The 13933-nt window shown below is 56.4% G+C and overlaps 1 pseudogene across 1 annotated transcript in view; it reads left to right on the top strand.

Annotated features, from left to right (window-relative positions):
- Positions 1 to 11878, top strand: part of LOC308640494 (dynamin-1-like) — a 35881-nt pseudogene extending 24003 nt beyond the window's left edge. Inside the window, exons 15-23 of the transcript XR_014024364.1 lie at positions 829 to 942; positions 4550 to 4659; positions 5411 to 5519; positions 5952 to 5963; positions 6265 to 6435; positions 8017 to 8258; positions 8590 to 8804; positions 10974 to 11010; positions 11839 to 11878. The product of XR_014024364.1 is annotated as a dynamin-1-like (transcript). The remainder of the gene's footprint in view (positions 1 to 828; positions 943 to 4549; positions 4660 to 5410; positions 5520 to 5951; positions 5964 to 6264; positions 6436 to 8016; positions 8259 to 8589; positions 8805 to 10973; positions 11011 to 11838) is intronic.
- Positions 11879 to 13933: the final 2055 nt, after the last annotated feature.

The raw sequence follows: 13933 nt of genomic DNA, 5'->3' as shown, positions 1-13933 counted from the left end.
ATCCGCTTCCCCTACCCCAGGGAGCATGGGGCAAAGATTGCTAGAACTGTACAAGTGTAGCTTTCATTGTTCACACCACAGAACAAACGGAGTCTTCCAAGAATCCTGCAGGGTGCTGGGTTACACTTATGAGCAAGAGCGTTCACAGTTTAGCAGAGAATGCTGCATCAACAGATAATCTCTCTCTCTCTCTCTCTCTCTCTCTCTCTCTCTCTCTCTCTCTCTTACACATACACACACACACACACACACACACACACACAGTATATTAAAAAAAAATCGCAGTCATCATTATAGAAGACCTAAGGGAGTGATCAAAGATTATCATGGGGATCCTGGTTTACATGGTGGGCCAGGGAGGGCCTGCTTGAGAACGTAAATCCTGAGTTGACACCCAAAGGAAGGGGAAGTACTTTCTAGGCAGAGGCAACAACTGCATGTGCAGAGTCCCTGAGGTCAGAAATAAGTCTTAGGAAGATTAGACCTAAAACTTAAAAGACCCTTGTGGTTGTCTTCCCCACTCAGCCACAGCTTCTTGCACACTTACATCAACAGGGAGTTCACTCTCAACCAAAGCCTCCAGCCCTTTGCTCAGAGAGCTCTGGCTGTAGAGGCCCCTCATCTGGAGCTGACCTCTGCCTTCCTCTGTCTCCTACTCTGTTCACTTGTGGTTCAAACCAGGAAAGGTCTGGCCTTCACCCTCCCTGACCAGTTGGGCCTCCAAGTGTTGGCAGGGGGTGGGCTTTTAAATGCCTTTCTTTGCCTACCCCATTCTCCATGGGGAAGCCTGGCCCCTGCCCACTGACCTCCTTGCCTCTTCCCATCCAGGTCATCCGGAAGGGCTGGCTGACCATCAATAATATTGGCATCATGAAGGGGGGTTCCAAGGAGTACTGGTTTGTGCTGACTGCTGAGAATCTTTCCTGGTATAAGGATGATGAGGTGAGCAAGGGGCCACAGGTCATCGAAGAGTCCTGCAGGTGGCCAGAGTCAGGCTCAGACCCTGTCCTGCCCCTGGAGTGTCCTCCACCACACCACAGGGTTTTTTTAAAGTCTCATAAAAGACTCATGGGTAGAGTAGAATGCAAGGTCCGGAGGCAGCCAGTCCTGGGCTCTGAGGGAGGTATTCTCTCGCCCAAGGTGAAAGGAGAAGGTGGGCTGGTGGGACGGGGGAGCTCGGGCTGAGTGCCCTGGAGAGGGTGGGCCCTGACCCGCCAGTCCAGTGGCCTTCCTGTTTTCTCGCTCCAGGGCGTGCCGCCTCCTCCATGGCCCCTACAGGCCCATGACACATACGAGTCCAGCTGCCAGACATGCGGTTAACCCCTGCACCCCAGTCCCCTGGGCCCCTGATATCCAAGGGAGCTGGCCATTGTGCCTCCAGGCCGAGGGACAAGGAGCGATGGTGCCCTGCAGGGCCACCCACAGAACACCTCCCTGCTACTAGGGCACCCAGAAACCCCTGCCACCTCCCTCCCCTGTTGCTGTTCTCCTTTAAGAATGAGTCTGTTTGGCGTCCACATCTGGATTCCAGAGGTGACCAGAGAGAACAGGGAGGGCTGTGGGAGATTGTGGTAATGAGCTCCAGCTGGCCAAGGAGTGGGGGAAGGGACCCCCTTCTTCCTGAGGGGACCGTTGGAGGTTAGGGTGCTGTCGATGGGGAGTAAGTCTTGGGGTGGGGGCCAGTGATTTTGGTTTCCATGTCCTCTCCTTGGTCCCTGTCTCCTCCAAGTCTGCTCTGGGCAGGGGCCCCACCTCCCCCCTTGGGCGGGGCCCTCTGTCGTCACTGGCGGGGGCGCCAAGCCATCTGGACCTCATTACCCTAACCCTGGCCTCTCCCTGAGTCCAGAGGACCCTGGAAGGGATGGAGTGTGAGGTGGCGTGGGGCGCCATTGGGGGGTGGCTTCCTGCTCTGTCACCCTGGCTGGCTCCCTAGACACCCCTCCTTGGGTCCCGTGTTACTCTATGGGGGCTTCTTACACAGGGCCAGGGGTTGTTGTGCCCTGTGCCTGGCTACACTGGGGAGGAGTGAACTTGACTGAGAGGGTCCCTTGTCCTCATACCTGTGGGTACGGGTCCTTTTGAAGCCTTGTGTGTACGGTGGAGTTTAGCTGTGTGTGAAAACTGGCTGGGGAGTGGGGGGGGGCTGTGTTCTGTGTCTGGGGCCTGGGGCTGTAGCTTGTGGATGTTGTGGGGGGGTGCAGATGGGTGTGTTTAGGGTGTGAGCACCAGGTGTGAATGTGTGCTTCAGTGTGACTCTGCGTACCTATGCTTGGGGTGTGCGTGTAGGGATGGGGGCTTGAGAGGGAGGGGGCGCGTGGGAAGTTTGGGGTGTAAGGGTGGGGGAAGGGTGTTCCGCTGTGAGACTGTGTCTGGGTGTGTGTGCGTGCACGTGTGTGTGCACTTGTGAAGTGTGTGTATGCCTGGGGCGAGGGCGTGGGCGTCAGCGTCTGTGTGTGAGTTGTGCTGGTGCGTGTGGAGGTGTGTGGCAGGGGTGTGAGTGGATTTCTGCACCAGGACTGCTGGGGACATGGAGGCGCACAGAGGCTGGGGTCCGGCTTCCTTCTCCCCCCTAGCTGCCTGCGTCTGGGGTGAGGGAGGCCCTCGGGGCAGACAAGCGCTGCCCACGTCCCCAGCTCCCCGTGACCCCGTCTTCCCAGCCTTCCTCCGCTGACCCCCCCACTCCCCACCAGTCCCACAGCAGGGTGGCACCCCCATCTCTCTGCACATCCTCCCAGCCCACCCTGTGCCCCCAAGTCCCCTGCCCCAGCTGCGGGCTCCGGTTCTGGGATGGCAGGCGGGTCGGTCCAGCTTGCAGCGGCGGCGCCGAGGGTCTAACCCAGCCCAGCCTAACCAATGTGCAGACTACTGTACAATGCAGGAGTCCTGAAGAGAAAGTCTAAACACTGGGTAGACGGAGTGGAGGTGTCCTCTGGTCATCCAGGCAGCAGGGTCCGACCGTCCAGTGGTAGCTTCAGCTCCATGGCCTGGAGATCCAAGGCCCCCCCAACCCAGGCCCTGTGTCCCCCCAGCCCCAGCCCGGCCAGCCGCAGTCCCCTCTCTGCTCTGGACTCCCCTTCTGCCTCCTTTGACGTGGCAGGGGTGAGCGGGAGCTGGGCTGGGAAGGAGGGGTCTGGGGAGGGGGCTGGCCGGCAGGAAAGGAGGGGTGGGGGAGGAGGCCGCTCCTACCTAGTGTCCAACCCCCAAGTGCAGGGCGGGTGGCGGGCCTCCCTCGAACGGTTCCAGATGTTCCCTGGCCGTGTGTGCAACTTCCTCCTCTCCTCCCCCAGCGGCCCTCTGGGGCTAGCGGCCACCCGCCTGGCATAAAGAGGGCTTTATGTGGCTGCATGGGCCCATCGGGTGTGGGGGTGATGGGGGAAAGGATGACGGATGACGCACCAGGACGGGGAAACAAAGTCCCCCTAAACCCAGCTTCCCTACCTGGACCTTAAGTGATTTTCCTGTCCAAATCCTGAGTCCCCTGGAGATCATCCCTCCAACACAGGTCCCATGGTGTTGGGTGGGCAATTGGGTGGAGCAGAAACCCCTCCTACTCCTGGAGCCCTGGCCTGGGACACCTTCTCCTGAGATCCCTGAACCCCACCCTGGGATACAGCAGCCTACAGATGCATGTATGTTCACAGATACACACTACAGGCCAACCATGTTTAGCCCCTTGCACACACTGTATGTAGGTAAATCTGTGTTCCCACGCACAGGTCCTGTGGGCACATGCACGCAAACACACAGCCATTCACAACTGCCCCACATCCACAGTGTGCACACATCCACACCCATACACAGCATGGTCACACTCACACGTGCACACACCTCTGTACCACAGACACATGAACACCCACAGAACAGTGACAGGATGCATGCTTAGGCTTGCCTGTGCTTGCACAAATGTAACCACACACGTGCACAACCACAGACACTCCATCTCTGGGCTTGTGCTATGTGTCTGATTGCTAACACATGGGCAGCTGGGGGAGTGGGATGAGCTGGCCCTTTGAAGCTCCAGGCTGGTGGCCCCCCTTCCCTGTCTCTGTAGTCAGGAAATGAAGTCAGAGGCCACCAGGCCAGGGGTGAGAAAGACTCATGTGAGCTGTCCCTGCCTGGGGCTGGCCTGGCTTGCCTCCAGGATTCGTTTAGGGTGGGCTGTGGGACCCACACTCAGCCTCCCCTGCCTCTCCTGCCTCCCCAGTGCCTTGGGCTCTGGGGTATATGCAGAGCTGCTGGATTGGCTTGAAGTCAGGGGGCGCTGGTGGTGCCAATTCAAGTCAGGGTCCCACAGGTTTTATTGGGCAGCACCTGTGTGGTGGGAGGGACTAGCACCCAGAAGCCCACCACTTCCCCTGGGAAAGTCCTCAGGAAGGTGCCAGTAGAGGTCTGAGTCCCAAGCCAGGGCTGCATGCTTTAGTGTCCCTACGGTTCAGGGCTTGGTCCCTTTCCAAGTACTTTTCAGCGCTAGGTGCTGACCAGTGTGGAACACTTGGGGACTGAGGCATGGCATGCCAACCTCACCCGTGGCTCCTCCCTCTGCCCAAAGGAGAAAGAGAAGAAATGCATGCTGTCTGTGGACAACCTGAAGCTGCGTGATGTGGAGAAGGGGTCCATGTCCAGCAAGCATATATTTGCCCTCTTCAACACACAGCAGAGGTACCTGCCTGGCCCAGCCGGGCTGCTGAGGCCCCAGGTTCTGCAAGCCCCCAAACACTCCTGTTGAGTAGAAACTGGGTACTTTCCAGGAAAGAGCAGGACTTGCCCGAGGTTCACAAGGAGCCATTTATTTGACCCACAACTGTTGACTTTGTCTTGTGCTCTGGACATCATATCTAGATCTCTTCCTCTTCCTCTCTTTGCCCTTCCTTCTTCCTTCCTCCCTCCCTTTCAGTCAGTTGCTTAATGCCTGATCTGCACTGATGCTCTGACAGGCACTGGGGACAGAGAAGAGTCCTGCTTAGACCTTGTCCCTTCTTGCATTGCCCAGTTTCTCCTGGGGCCAGTGGAAGCACCAGGCCTCTCACCCACAACCCCAGACCCCAGCCTTCAGGCCTCTACTACTCAGAGATGAGGGTTTAGCACCACTTCCCCTGGGAAAGTCCTCAGGAAGGTTCCAGTAGAGGTCTGAGTCCCAAGCCATGGCAGCATGCTTTAGTGTCCCTACGGTTCAGGGCTTGGTCCCTTTCCAAGTACTTTTCTGCCTCACAATAACCATAAGAGAACAATCATTGCTGATGAGGAAGCTGAGCCTTAGAAAGAGGAGGGGACTTGCCTGGAGTCACACAGCTGGGATACTGCAAAGCCAGGGCTGGACCCTAAGTGTGACAATCTCAAAGTCCAGGTCTGCCCTTAACCCCCAGGGGTGGGGCTCCACCCCACTTCCCTCCCCGCCTGCTGCATCTTGCAGGACATACAAGGGTTATCGGCAGCTGGAACTGGCCTGTGAGACACAGGAGGAGGTGGACAGCTGGAAGGCCTCCTTCCTGAGGGCTGGCGTGTACCCCGAGCATGTTGGGGTGAGAGGAAGGGCAGGGAGGGGAGGGGCAAGCTACGTACAGTAGGCTTCAGGGCTTCCCCTTCACAGAGGCCAAGTCGTGCCAGGTTTCTGAGCCCTTATGTGGTTCACAGAGCAGGCACCCCCACCCCACCAGAGTTAAGTGCTCTGATCCTCCCATCCTTCTCTAGTGGCGGTCTTGTGTGTCCCCGTCCTGCCACAGATGGCATTTCCTGCACCCCTTCACTCGATGGCGGTTTCTTGTGGCTGCCTCTCTTCTCTGCTTTTGCTCTGGCGGTGTCTAGAGTCGTCATAGAGTTGGGGTGCAGTGCCCTGGGTTCACTCAATTGCTCCTCTTTTCCTCTGTGTGTCTGCTTCGTCTGTGCTCCCTGGTGGTGGCGGCGGTGGCAATGCTGATGTGGTGGCCTCTGTGGTTCTGGTGTGGGCCTCCCAGGACAAGGAGAAAGTGAGTGTGCCCTCCCTTGTCTCCTGCCAGGCACTCCAGCCTGGTATCAGTCTGTCCAGATCTTTACACAGGGGAGTTGAGATGTCCTTCTCTAATGTCTGGATGGGGAAACTGAGGCTAAGTCTAGGCACTAGAGTCAGAACTGAGACAGGCTGAATGAGAGGCACAGGGGTGGGCAGAACGCTGTGCTGCTCTCTGTGCTTCAGTGTTCCTGAGAGCTCTGGAGGGCTGGGTCCTGGTATGCCTGCAGCCTGGCTGCCCAGATGTGGCCATGCCGACACCCTTCTATTCCCAATGGCAGGCCAGCGAGTCGGTGGGGAATGGCTCATTCAGCTTCATGCACTCCATGGACCCACAGCTGGAACGGCAGGTGGAGACCATCCGGAACCTGGTAGACTCATACATGGCCATTGTCAACAAGACAGTGCGGGACCTCATGCCCAAGACCATCATGCACCTCATGATTAACAATGTGCATGCATCGCTGCAGGGGGTGGGGGGGATGGGTGCTCCCATGGGACCAGGGAGGAAGGCAATCTGAGGGAGACACTGGCCAGTCCAAGGGGACCAGGTCTCAAAAGGGAAGTGATGTACAGACCAGAGTTGTCCAACAGAAATATAACGTGGATTTAGTCTATAATTTTACATTTTCTAATAGCCATGTTAAAAAAAAAAGTAGTTGGGGACTATGGCACCGGCCTGTAATCCCAGTGGCTTGGGAGGCCAAGGCAGGAGGATCACAAGTTCAAAGCCAGCTTCAGCAACTTATCAAGGCTCTGAGCAACTTAGTGAGACTTTTTCTCAAAATTAATTTTTTTTAAGGGCTGGGGGTGTGGCTCGGTGGTAAAGTACCCCTGGGTTCAATCCCTAGTACCAAAAAAAAAATGTGAAAAGAAAACTGGAGATATAGTACAGTGGTAGAGCTTGTGCCTGACATGCTTAAGGCCCTGGGTTCCAGATTCAGTTCCCAGCAAAACACACACACACACACACACACACACACACACACGACCAAAAGAAAACAAAACTTTATATTTTAAGTCCATGATATCAAAAATATTCTTTTCAGTATGTACTCATCTAGAATATATTAGCAAGATACTTTACATACTTTTCTACTAAATTTTCCAAATCCGATTCAGATATTAAGTTTCCATTGGAAATGATCTAAGTTTAGATTTCATGAAATTTACAATTGAAAAAGCGGATGCACATAGCCAAGTTGTCCCAAACATACATAAATGTTTTCCAAGAGCAGCACCTTTTGAGAACCCCCAGACATTTTCCAGCTCCTTCATAACTTGTGGCTTAGTGAAAAACCAGGTCCCCAGGGAAGTAGAACTAGGTTTGAATCCTGGCTTTGCCACAAATTCCCTGTGTGACTTTGGGCAAATAAGCTACCCAATCTAAGCCTGTCTCCTTACATGTAAAGTATAGATGTTGATGATAGATTCAATGCGTATACAGTGTGTAGCAACTCAATGCCTGACACGGGACAGGTGCTCCACGTGTATTTGAATAAAGAGTAAATGAGACTGGGTGTCAAAATCTCAGCCATGAATAACGCAAAGCCTGTGCAGAATAACACCTGGAGGTTTTAAGGGGAACATTACCAACGTATCCCCATGCACAGACTCGCGTTTCACTCAGTCCAGGCACACATTTACAGCTGCTACAGAACAGCGCTGAAGACTGCTGAGCGCCGTCAAGGGCTCAGAACATTTTAAACTGTTATCTTCCTTAGTGGAGCATGAAAGTTCTTGGAAAGGCTCAAAAAAACTGAATAGGCAAGTGTGTCCTCGTGGCATACTAGGTTCTAAGTCTCTTCCCAGATCTGTGACTTTGGACAGGTGACTCTTCCGCCTTGGAGTTCACGGTCCCCTTCTGAGAAAAGTGCAGTGCAGTGGGGCAGGAAATCCCCGAGGTTAGGCTCAAAGTCGCAACTGAAAACTGAATCTCGCTCCCAGTCGGGCGCACTGCCCCAGCAGGGCCTGGGGGGAAGGCAAGGCAGCACAGGCATCAGGTCCCACGCTCCTCCCTTCTTCGCCCGCAGACCAAGGAGTTCATCTTCTCAGAGCTGCTGGCCAACCTGTACTCCTGCGGGGATCAGAACACACTGATGGAGGAGTCGGCGGAGCAGGCACAGCGGCGGGACGAGATGCTGCGCATGTATCACGCGCTGAAGGAGGCGCTCAGCATCATCGGCGACATCAACACGACCACCGTCAGCACGCCTATGCCCCCGCCCGTGGACGACTCCTGGCTGCAGGTGTAGAGCGTACCGGCCGGACGCAGGTACCAGGGCCGGCCCCCACGGCCCCAAAGCCCCCAAGCCCGGGGCCCGCGGGAGGAAGGCCGGGACCGGGCAGTGGCGCGCCCGAGTCGCCGAGGCGGCTCCCACCTCGAGCGAGGGGCGGAGCGTAGAAAGGGCGGGGCTTAACGCGGGGCGGGGCTTGCCGTGGAGCGCTGGCTGCGGGGCGGAGCCGGATCATTGGTGATGCTAGGGGCGGGGCTTAAGCTCCCTCCACCACCTTGGGGCGGGGCTTGCGTGCATGGGCGTGGCTGGCACTGGGCTGGGGCGGGGCCTCAGGCTGGGGCGGAGGGCTCACCTCCCTGTCGCCCGCAGATCGCCCACGTCCAGCCCCACGCCGCAGCGCCGAGCCCCCGCCGTGCCCCCAGCCCGGCCGGGTCGCGGGGCCCTGCTCCTGGGCCTCCGCCTGCTGGGTCCGCCCTGGGGGGGGCGCCCTCCGTGCCCTCCAGGCCGGGGGCTTCCCCTGACCCCTTCGGCCCCCCTCCCCAGGTGCCCTCGCGCCCCAACCGCGCCCCGCCTGGGGTCCCCAGGTGAGTAGGGTCTGACTGCAGCGGGAGAGGCCGCCGGGTGCGCGTGGCCGGGTGGGAGATGAAGTCGGATTCTAGAGCAGCTGCCCAGTCGCCAGAGCCCACCGGCTGCATCCCAGGCACTGGGTCCCCAGTGCCGGAGCCACGGACGTGGGGCCAAGGGCTGGCGAAGCCAGCTGAGTCCCGGAGGTGCTCTTTTCTGGGAACGGCTGTGGGGCTCATCCCACCTGCTCCCTTCTCTCCAGCACTTGCATGGCGCTTCACTCTTTTTTTCACTTCTGGCCCCCCAAACATTGCCTTCTTTCCTCCTCTCTTCTCAGTTCTCCATTACGTCCTCCTTTCTCCTGGTGAGCCTCGCTCAGGCCCAGGGACCTGAACCCAGAACCTTCCTCTGTGGACCATGAGGATTGTGTTGTTACACTCAGGGCTACTTGATCCCCCGTTTTCTAGCCCTCTTTTGACTTGTCTGTCTCAGGGTGGTGTCTAGCTTCTGGCCCACAGGGAGAGAGGCCAGGCTGCGACTGTGTGACCAGCAAGGTGTGTGATGTGTGTGTGGGCGTGCACACAGGTGTGAGTGTGAGTGGAACCCAGGCATGGGTAGGACAGGAAGCAGGTGAGGAAGGATTTTGGAAGCCATGGGACAATCTGGTGGCCCTTCCTACCTCCTCTGGACCAATGTGGTAGGGGTGGGGAATGAGTAGGAGTAGGTATAGGCTGTCCCATTCCAGAATTCCAGAGATTTCTAGAGAAAAGTATTCTTTCCTTCCCTTGGTTTTTGGTTTTGCTCCTTTTTTTTTTCTTTTGCAGTGCTGGGGATGGAACCCAGGGCCTTACTCATGCCAGGCAGCACTGAGCCATACCCCCAGTCCTGACTTTGCCTTCTTCATCCATGATCCTCTTTAAGGAAGTTCACTCCAATATCTCACTTAGTCTGCCCTATATCCACTGGCCACATTCTCTGAGGAAAAACCCAGACCAATAGCATCTGTTTCCAGATAGCTGGAGGGTGGGGCTGGAGTTCTAGCCTCCCATACCCAAATGAAGTTGGCATGGGGCCTGCTCTTTGAGGATATGATGACCAAAGCAGATGGGGTGAAGGCAAGCTGCGTGGCACTGGGCAGGAGCACTGGACTGGGAGTCTAGAAATGCTGGTTCACCCTGACCTAGTTTTAGACATGTCATTTTCCCTCCCTGGGCCTCAGTTTCCCTTCTACTGAATGATAATTAACTTTCTGCCTTTCTCTCAGGGTTGGTGTGGGGATCAAGGGAGACAAGGGCTGTAGGGATGCCAAACGACACATGTGGCTATAGGAGCACTTTGCCAACTGCCAATGTGAGCTCAGACTCTTATGGGTATTCCACCTGCCCAGGTCCCTGCTGAGGTGTAACATATAAGAACTGTCAGATCAGGTACCTGCTCTAATTCCATTCTCAATGATATATGGGAAACATCTGGAAAATGATGACTCTGCCTGGGGAAGGAGCAGACTGAAGGAGCTTCTTCAAAGCAGCTTGACTTTAGTGGGGAATGGGGCATGATGGAGATAAAGCTCAGGTGTAAAGAATCCAGAGGACATTGGGTTGGGAGAAGACATATGGGCAGATTTAGTGTGGACTACACTAAGGAGAGCTGCTGGCTGGGCAGAGTACAGACAATAAGGAAAGTGTGGATAAGGTGGGGCAGGTTGGAGAACCTTCATAGAAGAGACTGACTTGGGACTCTGCTATAAGCAGTAGGGAGCCATGGAAGGCTCTTGGACAGAGAAATGACAGCTGGGCCCTAGAAAGCAAGCCTTTCCCTTGTAGAGCCGTGCAGTGGCCCTGTGAGCACATTAGGCACAAGAGCGCAGGGAGCTGGTGCAAATGCCTTGTGTGCAGGCAAGCTTCTGTATTGTGACAGCCCACGCGTGTGCTTCAGTGTGCCAAGTGGCTGCATGCCCCAGATCCATGCTGCACGAGCCAACCAGCAAGAGTGTTGGGCACTGGGAGGTGGTTGGAGGGAGGTGTATGCGTGTTGTTTGTGGGCATGTGTGTTAGCATGTGCATGCAGGGCCGTGGGGCCTCACAGCATGTGTGTGCACGCCCGGGCGTGTGCGTGTGCGTGTCCCCTGCCCCCAGGCCTGCCCGACTTGTGCGTGTGAACTGCCCTGTCGATTTCGTGCTGTCTTTCAGAATCACTATCAGTGACCCCTGAGGAATGTCAGCCACGGTAGGTACATGCTCTCAGCCTGCTGCATGAACGGTGTGTCTGACCCCACTGCACCAGCTCCATGCTGGGGGGTGCAACCTGGGATCTCAGAGCAGGCCCCCCTCCCTCTCCCTTCTGCAGCTCCAGACTCCCTCTTCCTTTCTGTCCTCTGCCAGCTGGCTCTCTTACCTCCCTTCTTAGCGAGCCTCGGGACTCAGCACCGCTGCCCAATGTCTCCATGGACAGGCTCCCTGCCCCAGATGGCAGATGTGGGTGCTCTCTGGAGCTACCAAGAGGCCAGAGAGCTCATGGTTTATGGTGAACGGGCTGGGACCTTGGAGGAGTTGTGCACACAGTTGATCTCTGAGGAGGCTAGAGGCCTTTGAACTTTATCCTGGGCATTCCACATCCAGCCCCCAGTCTGAGCCAGTAGCTGTGGCATGGCATCCTACTCCTGGCCTGGGAGCTCTGGGAACCAAGTCCTCCCCAGGGCAGGGGCTTGAGTGGACGCTGTGGTTGTTTGATTTCTGAAAGCCTGAGTGTCTTATACACAGTCAGTCCAGATGAGGCAGGGACACAGAGCCCCCTTCCCTGCCTCCTTGTGACAGAAGACAGAGTCCTCAGCCCCAGGTGAAGCAGCTCAGCCAGCCCTGGTTTCCCGCATTTTGGCCTGTTGCTCCTAAGGGTGACCCTACACTTTTCAGCCTGGGGAGAGTACAGACAACAGTGTCTGCTAACTTGGGCGAGTCAGTCTCTGAGTTCCACCTGGCCAGGCCACAGTATGGGCCCGGTGACCCCACCTGCCACCATTCCCTGGCCACTGACTCTCACTCTTTTGCTTTTCCCCAGCAGGAAGGGCCCAGCCTCACCTACGCGACCTGCAGCCCCCGGACCAGCTGAGGCTCCCCTCTTAGACTTATAAGTCTGTGGCCACTGGCATCCGGCTGCCTGCCTCCCCTTCCCCCCAGGTCCCCTCAGAGGACTCCTGGGCTTTCCGATCACCAAGGGGCCTCCAGTGCTCCCTCCAGCACCCCTTTTAGCTTTGCCCTCCTGGTTCAAGTCTTCTTTCCAGCCTGGTGGCTACTGTGGAGGCTAGGGGTAGAACACAGGGTAATCAGAGGTGGGGGTGGCCCCAGGGCCAGGCTCATGTCTGAACTGTGGGAGCACTGCCTGGGTGGCGAGTGAAGGTTGTGTGTGTGGTTAAGCAGGGCTGCCCTGCCTGCACCAGGCTAACTGGGAGCGCTGGCCCAGCCACCTCCAGCTCCTCCATTCCATTTGCCTTCCCTTTCCTATCTGTCCATCTGTCCGTTTCCTCTTTTCCAGAAACCTTGTCCACGCCCACAGCTGTGTCACCTGTCAGGGCGTGGCTGCTCCTGCCTTACCAGCTCTCTCCTTCCTTTTCTCTCTCGTTTTCTCTTGGTTTTCTCTCCAACTGCCAGCTGATCAGGTCAGGCAAGTCCGTCCCGTCCTGAGAGCCCCAGGCCCCCCTTCGACCTCTAACCAGATCCCTCCTATTCCTCGGAGACCTCCCTCTCCAAGCCTGCCTGGACAGCTGCTCTGTGACTTGACAGTGGCCCCCCACCCCGGCCCCAAAGCATCCCTTTTCATCTGTGACTTAGTCTGCCGTAGTGGTGAGCTGACACATCCAGGCGTGACGTTGGTGAAAACTTGTGTCCCTCTGTGGTATTGCTCCTGCCCTGTTCTATAAATATCTATAAATACTCTATACATATATATACATATATATGGCTGACTCAGCCGTGCCTCTAGTGTTGGGAATCAGTCACCATGCTATCTCCTTGTGGAGTCGTGTGGCCTCAATACAAGGGAATGCTGTTGCCCTGATGTCCCCGGCTCCACAGTGTGCCACCTTCAGTGAGCCTCTCTGTCCTGCTTGGCCTGTGGACAGCCAGCCCCCTCAGCCATCCTTCTGTTGCTGCTCGAAGCATGGGGGCGCTGTACTGGCAGCTGCTGGCTCTCTGAAGGCCTCCAGTCTTGCTGTCTCTCGGCTGAGAATAAAACTCATTCCTGGATGGTGGGGAAACATGTGTCCTCTGCTGGCTTGTGTTCTCTGTGGGGCTTGGGATGGGAAGGTCTGCACACGGGCTGGGTGAAGAAGGGCCATGGCTAGTATGCTGTAAGGAGTGTGAAGGTGGTTAAAGCACCTGGAGGTGAACTTCTCATCCTGTGAACCCGGCTGTGGCCACTAGGGGGCAGGGCCACAAACTCAGCCTAGAGGGAGAACCTGTGGCTGGGGTGGGCACTCTGAAGGGACAGCCAGGAGGAAGAGGCTCCCAGGTGTGGAGAGGCCAGGGAATGGTAAGTCTGGACTGGAAGTTGACACCCTTAGGTGTTGCATCCTGTGACCCTTCCCCACTGTTAGATAAACCTTGCGTCTTCACACATTAGGACAAGACTGCCCTGAGAGCCCCCATGGTGATCGCCCTGGAATCCTCCAGGCTTCACCAAGCAGGGTAGAGGGGACAGGCTTGGAGGATGGCAGACAGCCCTGCTAGGCACACTTCATGCAGTCCAGAAGCCTGCCCTCTGCTGGCAGGACCACTCCCTGCTTAGTGCTGCCAGCTGTCAGGACCCAGGGAGGCAAACAGGAACCCAAGGCTGAGTGGTATGGCTAAATCCATTTATTCAGAAATAAAAAGCAAAATAAACAGGAGCTGCATCACCAGGGCACCACAACCCCATTCCTGCCTCCTTCCTTTGTCCTATGCTATCAATAAATAAATTTCCCAATCCCAAATAATTATTAGACTCTTCTCTCCATTTGCCAGCTCCAACTATGATACAGGGGGCAGTCCTACCCCAGAATTTAAAAAATGATACACAGGTACAATATGTACACTGGGGGAGGGGAGGGGAGGCCCACCCCCCCCCAGCAGCCTCTGCCCTGCCTGGCCTACAGTTAGCCTCAACTGTCATAAGGCCT

This window comes from Spermophilus citellus (genome assembly GCF_964194105.1).
Source record: "Spermophilus citellus genome assembly, contig: SCAFFOLD_147, whole genome shotgun sequence".
Classification (NCBI taxonomy): domain Eukaryota; kingdom Metazoa; phylum Chordata; class Mammalia; order Rodentia; family Sciuridae; genus Spermophilus; species Spermophilus citellus.
The sequence above is the reverse complement of the archived record's forward strand: the minus strand, read 5'-3'. Positions and strand labels throughout refer to the sequence as shown.